General features: G+C 40.9%; 1 long non-coding RNA gene across 1 annotated transcript in view; it reads right to left on the bottom strand.

Moving 5' to 3' along the window:
- Positions 1-8,859: 8,859 nt before the first annotated feature.
- The window catches only part of LOC139180669 (uncharacterized), a 34,294-nt gene continuing 31,659 nt past the window's right edge, over positions 8,860-11,494 (bottom strand). The window contains exon 3 of the long non-coding RNA XR_011564923.1: positions 8,860-9,002. This is a non-coding gene — a long non-coding RNA (uncharacterized lncRNA). The remainder of the gene's footprint in view (positions 9,003-11,494) is intronic.

Here is an 11,494-nt window from a genome sequence, read left to right as displayed (position 1 = left end):
AGTGGAGCTGATGGAACTGTAATTGAGCTATTTCAAACCCTAAAAGATGATGCTGTTAAGGTGCTGCACTTAATATGCTAGCCAATTTGGAAAACTCAGCAGTGGCAATCCCAAAGAAAGGCTATTTCAAAGAATGTTCAATTACCACACAGTTGCACTCATATCACATACTACCAAAGTAATTTCTCCAAGCAAGTCTTCAACAGTACATGAACTGTGAATTTCCATATGTTCAAGCTGGAATTAGAAAAGGCAGAGGAACCAGAGACCAAATTGCCATCATTCTTTGGATCATAGAAAAAGCAAGAGAATTCCAGAAATATACCTACTTCTGCTTTATTGACCATTCAAAAACCTTTGACAGTATGGATAACAACAAACTGTGAAAAACTTACTGAGATTGGAATACCAGACCATCTTACCTGCCTTGTGAGAAATCTGTATGCACGTCAAGAAGCAACAGTTAGAGCTGAACATGGAACAGCAGACTGGTTCCAAATCAGGAAAGGAGTAATTAAAGGCTGTATACTGTCACCCTGCTTATTTAAATTATATGCTGATCACATCCTGCAAAATGTCCAACTGGATGAAGCACAAACTGGAATCATTGTTGCTGGGAGAAATATCAATAACCTCAGATATGCAGATGACACCACCCTCGTGGCAGAACGTGAAGAGATACTAAAGAGCCTCTTGATGAAAGTGAAAGAGGAGAGTGAAACATCTGGCTTAAACTCCACATTCACAAAATGAAGATCATGGCATTTGGTCCCGTCACTTCATGGCAAATAGACAGGGAAACAACGGAAACAGTGAGAGACTTTATTTTTGGGAGCTCCAAAACCACTGCAAATGATGACTGCAGCCATGAAATTAAAAGATGCTTGCTTGTTTGAAGAAAATCTATGACAAGCCTAGCAGCATTTTTAAAAGCAGAGACATTACTTTGTTAAAAAAGTTCAGTATAAACAAAGCTATGATTTTTTTCCCAGTTGTCATATATGGATGTGACAGTTGTAGCATAAAGAATGGTGAGAAATGAAGAACTGAAGGTTTTGAACTGTGGTGTTGGACAAGAATCTTGAGTGTCCCTTGGACTACAAGGAGATCCACCCAGTCATGCTAAAGGAAATGAATCCTAAATATTAATTGGAAGGACCGATGCTGAAGCTGAAACTCCAATACTTTAGCCAACTGATGTGAAGAACTTACTCATTAGAAAAGACCCTATTACTGGGAAAGACTGAAGGCAGCAGTAAAAGAGGATGACAGAGAGTGAGATGGTTGGATGGCATCACTGACTCGATGACATGAGTTTGAGCAAGATCAAGGAGTTGGTGAAGGACAGAGAAGCCTGGCGTGCTGCAGTCCATGGGGTTGCAAAGAGTCAGACATGACTGCGTGACTGAACTGAGCTGAACATACCCCATAGCAAATGCTAGTTGTAATTGTCAAGTTTCTCCAGCAAGACAGGGCTCCCCAAAGCCCCAACACATATCCCTAGTTAGTCTGCACCCATGCACAAAAGTCACTGCCTAGCATTCACAAGGCATTCAGTGAGTTTTGATTTCAGGGGGACCTCCATTTTTGTAGACATAGAGGAGCAAAGGACACATTTATTCTCCTGTCATAAACAACTTGAAAGTAGAAGACATAAATGAAAGAGCAGTTTTTTACATCAAATGTCAGACAGCAGAAAGTGGATTCCTGAAGCAGGGAGCAAGCAAGGTGAGTTCTACAATTGCCCCAACTCTAGAAATAGTTTCCAACACATACATGGATGGGCTATCTGAGCAGAGACAAACGGTCTCCACAAGAAGAGAGATTTGAGACTCTAGATAGTTAGAGTTCATAGGAGAGAGTTACACACAGAGAACTGTGCGAGTGTACAGTGATACCCTTCCAGTTTTCAGCAGAGAGTTGATAGTACTTGTCAGGATTATAGGGAACAATACTTGAGTCTCAAATTGTGCCAAGTCTAATGGTGTCCCCAGTCACCAGCATGGAAATTACTCATAATTCACATGATGTCAGTATAGTCCTGAAGAAAATATTGCTTTACTAGTGGGGAACACTAAACATGGTCTAAAGGCTGGTATTATATCAGCTAAAAGACCTGAACAGCAAGCCTTCAAAAAATACCATTGTTCCCAAGAAATTAACAGTGTTTGCAAACAGTGCCAGGAATAGTTTATAAAAATTAAGAATATCCAGCATCCAAAGGGAAAAAATTTCCTTATCTAATATCCATTTAAAATTTCCATATGAATTGTGAAAATATTTGTCCTAGGTAAATAAAAATATTGTAAAGTAATTATCCTCTAATTAAGGTAAATACATAAATTTCAAAAGAAAAAAAATTTCCAATGTGTAAAGAAGCAAGAAAATGTCCATAATGAGGGAAAAATCAATTAGTAAAAACACAGTTAAAATATACATCACACAAATAGCAGGAAGGACATTAAAATGCTTCCTAGAATAATAATCTTTACATTCATGAAGCTGAAGAATATTGAGTATGTTAAATAGAGACATGGAAAATAGGAATGAAAAGACTGGGAAAAATTAATTGTGCATCACAGAAATTTGAAACAACTTTAAGAATACTGAAATATATGTAAATGGAATCCCACAGGAAGTGAGAATAGAGAAAAAAACTTCATAATTACTGGCTGACAATGTTCCAGATATGATGAAAGCTTTAAACCCATTAACACAGAAGTTCAATTAATTCAAAGACAAGAAATAGGACAACTATTCAAAGGTGCATGATAAGTCATTGTTTAAAACAATCAACCAAAGAAATGTAACCAGAATGAAAAGCAGACACAGTAGAACAAAAAATGGGAAAGAGAGCAGATTAGGCATATGAAACAATGTTAGCCAGAGGACACTGGCACCACATCTTAAAATGCTGAGAGAAATATAATTGACTCAGAATTCTATACCCAAGAAAAATACATATTAAAAACAAGATAAAATACTTTCTCAGACTTGAACAACTATGAGACTGCATCACCACCAACAGGCCAATGTAAAAAGAAATGGTTTTTAAAAGTCTCAAATGTGAGATCTCCATAATTCTAGCCATATCAGTCTTTCAAAAGATCTTGATCAGGAGAAACTAATATTAAAGTAGAAATAGTCATTGTGTTTGTAAACACTTCTAGAAACTATTGCTAACTCCTTCAGTACTGGATCTTGCAATGCTGGTGGACTAGATGGAGAAGTGATGTGAACAGAAATAAGGAAGGTGAGACAGGTAGGTCAGAATGTGAGATAACAAAGACAAGATATTTAGAAGCTGAAGAATTGAGAGAGATTTGGGACCTGAGTTGGAAAAGCAGTTTTCAAAGCAAATTGCATCATGTGGTATTTATAATCCTCACTTCAGTCCTTAGAAGATCTCTACTGACCAGTCTGCCTCTTTTTTCTGGAGCACAGTTCAGGTCCATATAGTTGTTTCTCATTGCTGTTCCTTCCACACTGTGCCCAGCCTAATCCATTCAGAAAATTCAGCATAATCCATTCAGAAAAGGTTTGTTCTTTAAGGCAGGTGCTGCAGGCTACCTACAAAATGATCTAGTCTCTGCTTCTCTTTCAAAACTGAAAATAGTTTGTTATATAGCCATGAGCCCAATAGCTGTTGCTGCTGCTGCTAAGTCACTTCAGTCGTGTCCGACTCTTTGCAACTCCATAGAAGGCAGCCCGCCAGGCTCCCCCATCCTTGGGATTCTCCAGGCAAGAACACTGGAGTGGGTTGCCATTTCCTTCTCCAACGGGTGAAAGTGAAGTCACTCAGTTGTGTCCAACTCTTAGCAACCCCATGGACTACAGCCCTTCAGGCTCCTCCATCCATGGGATTTTCCAGGCAGGAGTGCTGGAATAGGGTGCCATTGCCTCAGGACTGCATTTCCTGCACACCTGTGGTCTTTGTCATGACTGGTGACTGAGATGTAAGCAGATCTGTAAGAGGGATTTCTTGGAAGACTGCTTTCAAGGAGCTGATTTAGCAGAGAGATGGGACGCTTCCCTTACCTACTTTCATCCTAACTGTTGTCTGGATTTCAGTTGTGATGGTGGAACTCTTGCAGTTGTATTTGACAATCATGTAACTTTGGAAATGGATACCACCCAAGCTCTGGCTGACCCACCTCCAGCTTTGTTCCAGTGGGAGAGAAAAATCAAGTTTATCTTGCTAAAGTTATAGTTGTATTAGATGTTTGCAATATGCATCCAAACTTAATCCTGATACTGCTATGTGTTTAATATAATATAGTCTTATTATTTTGTTGGGTTTGGTGAATATATTTATGTTTTACATTTCTTTATTTTTTTTATTTTATAAATTGATTCATCAACCATTATACCTAAATTGTGTAAATGCAAAATTATGATTATAAGCATGCTTTCCTTTAGATTTTGTATTTTTATACTTTCTTATCTTCTTTCCTTTCTTGTTTTCTCCATACTTTACAGCCTGGACCATGTCCTCTCTTATAACCTCATCCATATCCATATTTGCAGGCCAAAACAGACCGAGAGCTGTGTGCGGAGAACCAAAGAAGAATGAATACAGGGGATATGAATGAAGGGTGGTGACCCTTGTTACTTATCATGAATGTTCTGAAATGGGATCACATTCCTCTGCCCTTCTGTGTGCCCACCACCCGCAGTTTTGCCATGAACATGGAAGATACTTCCGCCAGTGGAATTTGAATAGAGGTGATATGTCACTTCCAAATGGAACTATTATTTCTGTCACACTAGCTGGAATGCAGATGTAATGACAGGAGCTGGAGCAGCCATGTTAGACCAGAGGTAAGTAGCACAGGTGGAAGATGTGACAATAAAGAAGTGGGCCCTCATCTCTGTGGAGAGACCTGCACTAACATATGAAAGACAATTGGAATTGTATTGTATTTAAGATAATGTAATTTAGGGTTTGATACAGTCGTTGAACCTGTAATCTAACACTCAGAATAACTGACCTTTGTGTTAGCTTTGTCTTAACATCAGGGTCTGAATGAGACAATATCTACTGACATGTACTTAGAAGTGAGTCAAGTGACAGCCCTGCCCTCTGGAAGCTGTGCTCTAGTGTGGGATTCAGAAACTGAATCAAGAACAAAGCCACATGGCAGGACAGCTTCAAGATTCTGTAGGAACCTTTGGGAGGGGAACCTCAATCAGTCCTGATCTCAGGAGGTTGCTTGAAGTAGGGACAATCCTCTATCTTTCTCCTTATAAATAAGCCATGGTGCCAAGTTTCATATAAAAGTGACTTATTTCAAATTCCTTCCAAAGTGCTTTCCCTTTTGATCTAGTGCTTAAGATATGTGCTAGAGACCTGGATTGGGAAGACTGCAAATGCCCCAGGGGAACTAAGCTGGTGGGCCACAACTACTGAGCCTGAGTGCCCTAGAACCTGTGATCTACATTAAGAGAAGCACAGGATTGAAAAGTCAGTGCACTGCCATAACAGAGCAGCCCCCACTTGCTGCAAAAATTAAAAAAAGAAAAATTCTCCCAGAGAAAACAGTGAGGGCTAAGTGGAAGCAGAACACGAAAAAGGATGAAACCTGTCTGGGTATGATATCATGCAAGGCATGCAAAGGGAAGATACAGCCTGTTTTCACAGGGAATGTGGGATATAAGTTGTGCCTCAAACCAAGGCTAGGGAGCTGGGATTTCACTCTCCCACTAGCGCCTCCTTCTCATCCTTCAACTAACACCCAGCTGGTGTCTCCAAGCCCTTGTATTAGATCCTTCAAAGACAAATGAAAGGTGACACTAGAAGGAAAAGACACCAAAGCTTAGGAAAATGCAACCCCAGATAATGTCTAGATTTCTTCACCCAGTCTGCCATCTCCAGCATCATATCTGAAATCCTGTGAGTCTAAAAAAACTCCATGGTTCTCTACATGTAAGTATTTTTTTAAAAAATCAGGTTTTAAATTATATATGAGTGTAGTTGATTTACAGCATTGTATTAATATTAGTTGTATGTGAAATTAATTCCCTTATACATACACATGTGCCCATTGTTTCTTAGATTCTTTTCCCATACAGGATATTATAGACTACTGATCAGAATTCCTGTGCTGTACAGTAGGTCATTATTGGTTATCTATTAAATAAAGTAGTATACATATATTAATCTCAAGCTCTCAATTTATCCCTCTCCCACCTTTCCACTTTAGTAACTATAATTATTGTTTTGATGGAGGGATGTGTCCAAGCATTTTTTGGAACAGGGTTTGTGCTCGTGAGAGTGCAGTGGCCAGGGAAAACAAGCCTGAGAGACTCATTTGAAATTATGGTAAATGTTTAGAAGGACACGGCCATGCAAAAAGCTGGGAGAAAAACATTCTAGATGTGGGAATTACCCCTGCTAAGGACCAAGGTAACCAAGCTTAATAAATGGCTACCCTTCCACTGCCAACCTTCCTTCCATGTTTGGAACTTAGCTACAGGACAACCACCATACCTCATCCCATGCTTCAGTTGTGAGTTAGAAACAATGAGGCATGTCAGCCTTCCCAAGAAGGGAGAACCTGGGGCTATCACGAGGCTGAATATGCTCTGGTTCAGGGACATTTACACAAACTGGTTATCACCAGGAGCAACAGGTGCCAGGGGCAGCACCAATGCCTCTGACTATCTCCATGTACTTGTTTTCAGGAGTAGAAATGCCAAGGAACAGATAGAGAGAAGAAATAAGTAATCACTCTTGTTTCATCTTGCCCCATGTGATTCCCATGGCTCTTTGACCAGACTGCTCTCTGCCCAAAAACTCTTTCCTTTATTCTGTCTTCAAAGGTGGCTTGTGAATTACATCAGCACCTAACAGTGAAGCCTGGTGGCTGAAACTCAACTCACAGTCAGCTGGGACCAAGAGATGTCCGGCCTTGTCCTGTGTTTCTGTCCTTTTTCTCCAACTAGATTCATAAAGCAAAGTCCCAATAAAATATAAGGGTGACTGTAATTCTCTCAAGGCTATTGAATCTCCAAGGTCTATTTGAAGCATCAAAGAGGGATAATGGCAGATTATCTGCATTCAGGCTAGACTCAGACCCCAACCTCGCTCAGGCAGGTGTTCCCTGAGGAAACATAAGGCACTTATCTAAGTTTCCAGAATGCTAAGAAGAGAACGCTTCCTGCTCTGAATGCAGGTTCATGTTATCCAGTCAGCCAAGGGTCTGTCTTGTGTGACGGTCGAGTGGGAGCTCTGGGGATCTGAATTGATAGTGAGTCACTCAGCACCTTCTCGACTACCTCCTAGGGTCACTACAGCTGGCCTTCCCACTGTCCCTGGAACCAAGAAGAAACAGCCCTGAATATTGCTTTCCTGCTGTTACATGGAGGCAGGTCTGCTAATAAAATCAGAACCAGACTTGAGGGGCAATGGGAAAGAAACTTCCACTCTGGTGCTTGCAGACATCTAAGAGCTACCCAGCAGTGGATGCAATTGATCTTTCTCTCATCTTTCCCTTCTTGGAAGTTTCCTAGCCTGGGAACCAGAGTTCCTGGGTCCAAGTCTTCACTAACTTACCTGCAGCTTTAAGGTGAGTCATACACCCCAGGGTTCAGTTTCCCATCTCTTGGATGAGGGAGACTGGACTTGCTGCAGAACACTTGTTCCAGTCTGAGGCTCAATGCCAATCAGTGGACAAGTGGATCAGAGGTGCATGTTTCTGAGAATGCTGAGGCTGCCTCTGGTGGGCAGGGGGCTGTAACTGTCTATTGATGTTCATGGGTTCTGGGCTCAGGACTGGGAGTGACAGACCACTTGGCACACAACTGCTGTGACACCAAGGATCTTAGAGGCCTTGACCACTGGAACTTACCATCATTTGGGTTCTGTGGGATGAGATCAGGTATTTATAAGTCAGAGTTGCCAATGGGGAAGCTTGTGTATTCCTCAGCAGAAACCCAAATTAGGCTAACGAATCATCTCTCCTAAAAAACTCTGGGAACTAGATATGTCAGGACTCTTAAACAAAATTTGTAATATTTTAAATACTATTTAAAGTAGGTCGTTTTTTGGATGATCTGCCATTTGCTCTCTGCCTTGGGATGATATCCACAGTTAGAGTTGAATCAAAGGGTCTCTGGGGGAGCCCCTCTCCCTGTGAGTCATTAGGAGTGAGTACAGCTCTCTCCCCTCCACCTCTGGAGCAGGAATTCCAGCAGGAAGGACATGACCTCCAAGTTTAACTGAAAGACTCAAGAAGGTCTGGCCCTCAAGTAGGCACTATTCTTTCCCCAGTGCTTCTTCTTTCCCTCCTGGGTCCTGTGCAAGCTGCCCACCTCCTGGTTACTGGGTTCTGAATTCCTACTCCCTTCACTTGTAGATATCTATGTAGTCCCACTTGTGGCTCCCTCCCTACCCAGCCCCAATCCCTCACCTGCAGATAGCACTAAAGAAGGGAAAACCAAGATGGGTCTGCCCAGTTTTTCTTTCTAAAAATATCTGTATTCTTTCTGTTTCCAGACCCTGTCCTGAGTCATCAACATCTCCAGCTAGATGACTCAGCTTAGCAGAGGAATGGCGATGCAGATGGTGGTGGTGGGGGTGGGGGGGGGCGGGGGCGGGGAGCATTAAGGATGTCAGGTGTGGGGACAGTTTTCAGATGACAAGAGATGAGTTGGGGTAAGGAGCATGTTGTCCTCCAACCACTCATTCATTGGGGACCTGCCTGAATCTGCTATCTTGGGCTCCTAAGGGTATCACTAAGACAGAAACTTCAAAATGGACTCTTTATAAACTTCTTACTGCAAAACAATTTAAAACATAACAAATATAAGAAAGACGGGTGTCATGAACCCTATATTTCATCATTTGGCATCAATAACTACAAAACTAACCTCCTAGTCTCACAGGTTGTCATAGACTGGAGACTATGCAACATCAAGGTGGTGGCCAATTGAGTTCCCAGGGAAGACATTCTTGACTTGCATCCGTCTTTCTTTTCTTGCTATGTTCTCACATGTGGTGGCTGAAGGGAAGGAAGAAGAGGGAGAATAAGAGAGAAAAATAAGGAGAGGCTAATCCCATCATTAGGGACTACCATCAAAATACGATGTCAACCTGGGTACCTCCCAGAGGCCCTAATTCCTAATACCATCACACTGGGAGTCAAGGATGGACACAATTCATCCATAGCAGCTATGCATCGTGTAGAAGGTATCTCTTTTTAATTCAAGAGAGACCATCATTTCATTCTCTCTTTTACCCCTTATTCATTTTTCCTGAAGTATTTTGGGAAAAGATGAACATTTCACAAAATATATATAATGAGTATTTTTGGTAGAATGATAGGATATGAAAAAAAATGCTCTTTTGTTCCCAATAAAATGAACATTTTATATCCAGTCCATGTGCAAATTTCCCTATTCTCAAAAAGCAGATGTCTTTTCACAGTTTATTGAAGAATGTAGTCATATGTTGCACTTGGTTGTTCTCTCTTAATATGAAATAAGCAGGGCAAAGACTAATAGAGTTTTGCCAAGAAAATGCACTGGTCATAGCAAACACCCTCTTCCAATAACACAAGAGAAGACTCTACACATGGACATCACCAGATGGTCAACACCAAAATGAGATTGATTATATTCTTTGCAGCCAAAGATGGAGAAGCTCTATACAGTCAACAAAAACAAGACCAGGAGCTGACTGTGACTCAGATCATGAACTCCTTATTGCCAAGTTCAGACTTAAATTGAAGAAAGTAGGGAAAACCACTAGACCATTAAGGTATGACCTAAATCAAATCACTTATGATTATACAGTGGAAGTGAGAAATAGATTTAAGGGCCTAAATCTGATAGATAGAGTGCCTGATGAACTATGGAATGAGGTTCGTGACATTGTACAGGAGACAGGAATCAAGACCATCCCCATGGAAAAGAAAGGTAAAAAAGCAATGGCTGTCCAGGGAGGCCTTACAAATAGCTGTAAAAAGAAGAGAAGTGAAAAGCAAAGGAGAAAAGGAAAGATATAAGCATCTGAATGCAGAGTTCCAAAGAATAGCAAGAAGAGATAAGAAAGCCTTCCTCAGCAATCAATGCAAAGAAATAGAGGAAAACAACAGAATGGGAAAGACTAGAGATATCTTAAAGAAAATTAGAGATACCAAGGGAACATTTCATGCAAAGATAGACTCGATAAAGGACAGAAATGGCATGGACCTAACAGAAGCAGAAGATATTAAGAAGAGGTGGCAAGAATACACAGAAGAACTGTACAAAACAGATCTTCATGACCCAGATAATCACGATGGTGTGATCACTGACCTAGAGCCAGACATCCTGGAATGTGAAGTCAAGTGGGTCTTAGAAAGCATCACTACGAACAAAGCTAGTGGAGGTGATGGAAATCCACTTGAGCTATTTCAAATCCTAAAAGATGATGCTGTGGAAGTGCTGTACTCACTGTGCCAGTAAATTTGGAAGACTCAGCAGTGGCCACAGGACTGGAAAAGTTCAGTTTTCATTCTGATCCCAAAGAAAGGCAATGCCAAAGAATGCTCAAACTACTGCATAATTCTCATCTCACATGCTAGTAAAGTATTGCTCAAAATTCTCCAAGCTAGTCTTCAGCAATACGTGAACCGCGAACTTCCTGATGTTCAAGTTGGTTTTAGAAAAGGCAGAGGAACCAGAGATCAAATTGCCATCATCCTCTGGGTCATCAAAAAAGCAAGAGAGTTCCAGAAAAACATCTATTTCTGCTTTATTGACTATGCCAAAGCCTTTGACTGTGTGGATCACAATAAACTGTGGAAAATTCTGAAAGAGATGGGAATACCAGACCACCTGACCTGCCTCCTGAGAAACCTGTATGCAGGTCAGGAAGGAATGGTTAGAACTGGACATGGAATAACAGACTGGTTCCAAATAGGAAAAGGGGTACGTCAAATAAGCAGTATTATCACCCTGCTTATTTAACTTATATGCAGAGTACATCATGAGAAACACTGGGCTGGAAGAAACACAAGCTGGAATCAAGATTGCCAGGAGAAATAACAATAACCTCATATATGCAGATGACACCACCCTTATGGCAGAAAGTGAAGAGGAACTAAAAAGCCTCTTGATGAAAGTGAAAGAGGAGAGTGAAAAAGTTGGCTTAAAACTCAACATTCAGAAAACGAAGATCATGGCATCCGATCCCATCACTTCATGGGAAATAGATGGGGAAACAGTGGAAACAATGTCAGATTTTATTTTTTGGGGCTCCAAAATCACTGTAGATAGTGAGTGCAGCCATGAAATTAAAAGATGCTTACTCTTTGGAAGGAAAGTTATGACCAAGTTGTATAGCATATTCAAAAGCAGAGACATTACTTTGCCAACAAAGGTCCTTCTAGTCAAGGCTATGGTTTTTCCAGTGGTCATGTATGGATGTGAGAGTTGGACTGTGAAGAAGGTTGAGAGCCGATGAATTGATGGTTTTGAACTGTGGTGTTGCAGAAGACTCTTGAGAGTT

This window comes from Bos indicus, chromosome 29, assembly GCF_029378745.1.
Source record: "Bos indicus isolate NIAB-ARS_2022 breed Sahiwal x Tharparkar chromosome 29, NIAB-ARS_B.indTharparkar_mat_pri_1.0, whole genome shotgun sequence".
Classification (NCBI taxonomy): Eukaryota; Metazoa; Chordata; class Mammalia; order Artiodactyla; family Bovidae; genus Bos; species Bos indicus.
This window is presented reverse-complemented; position numbering and strand designations above follow the sequence as displayed.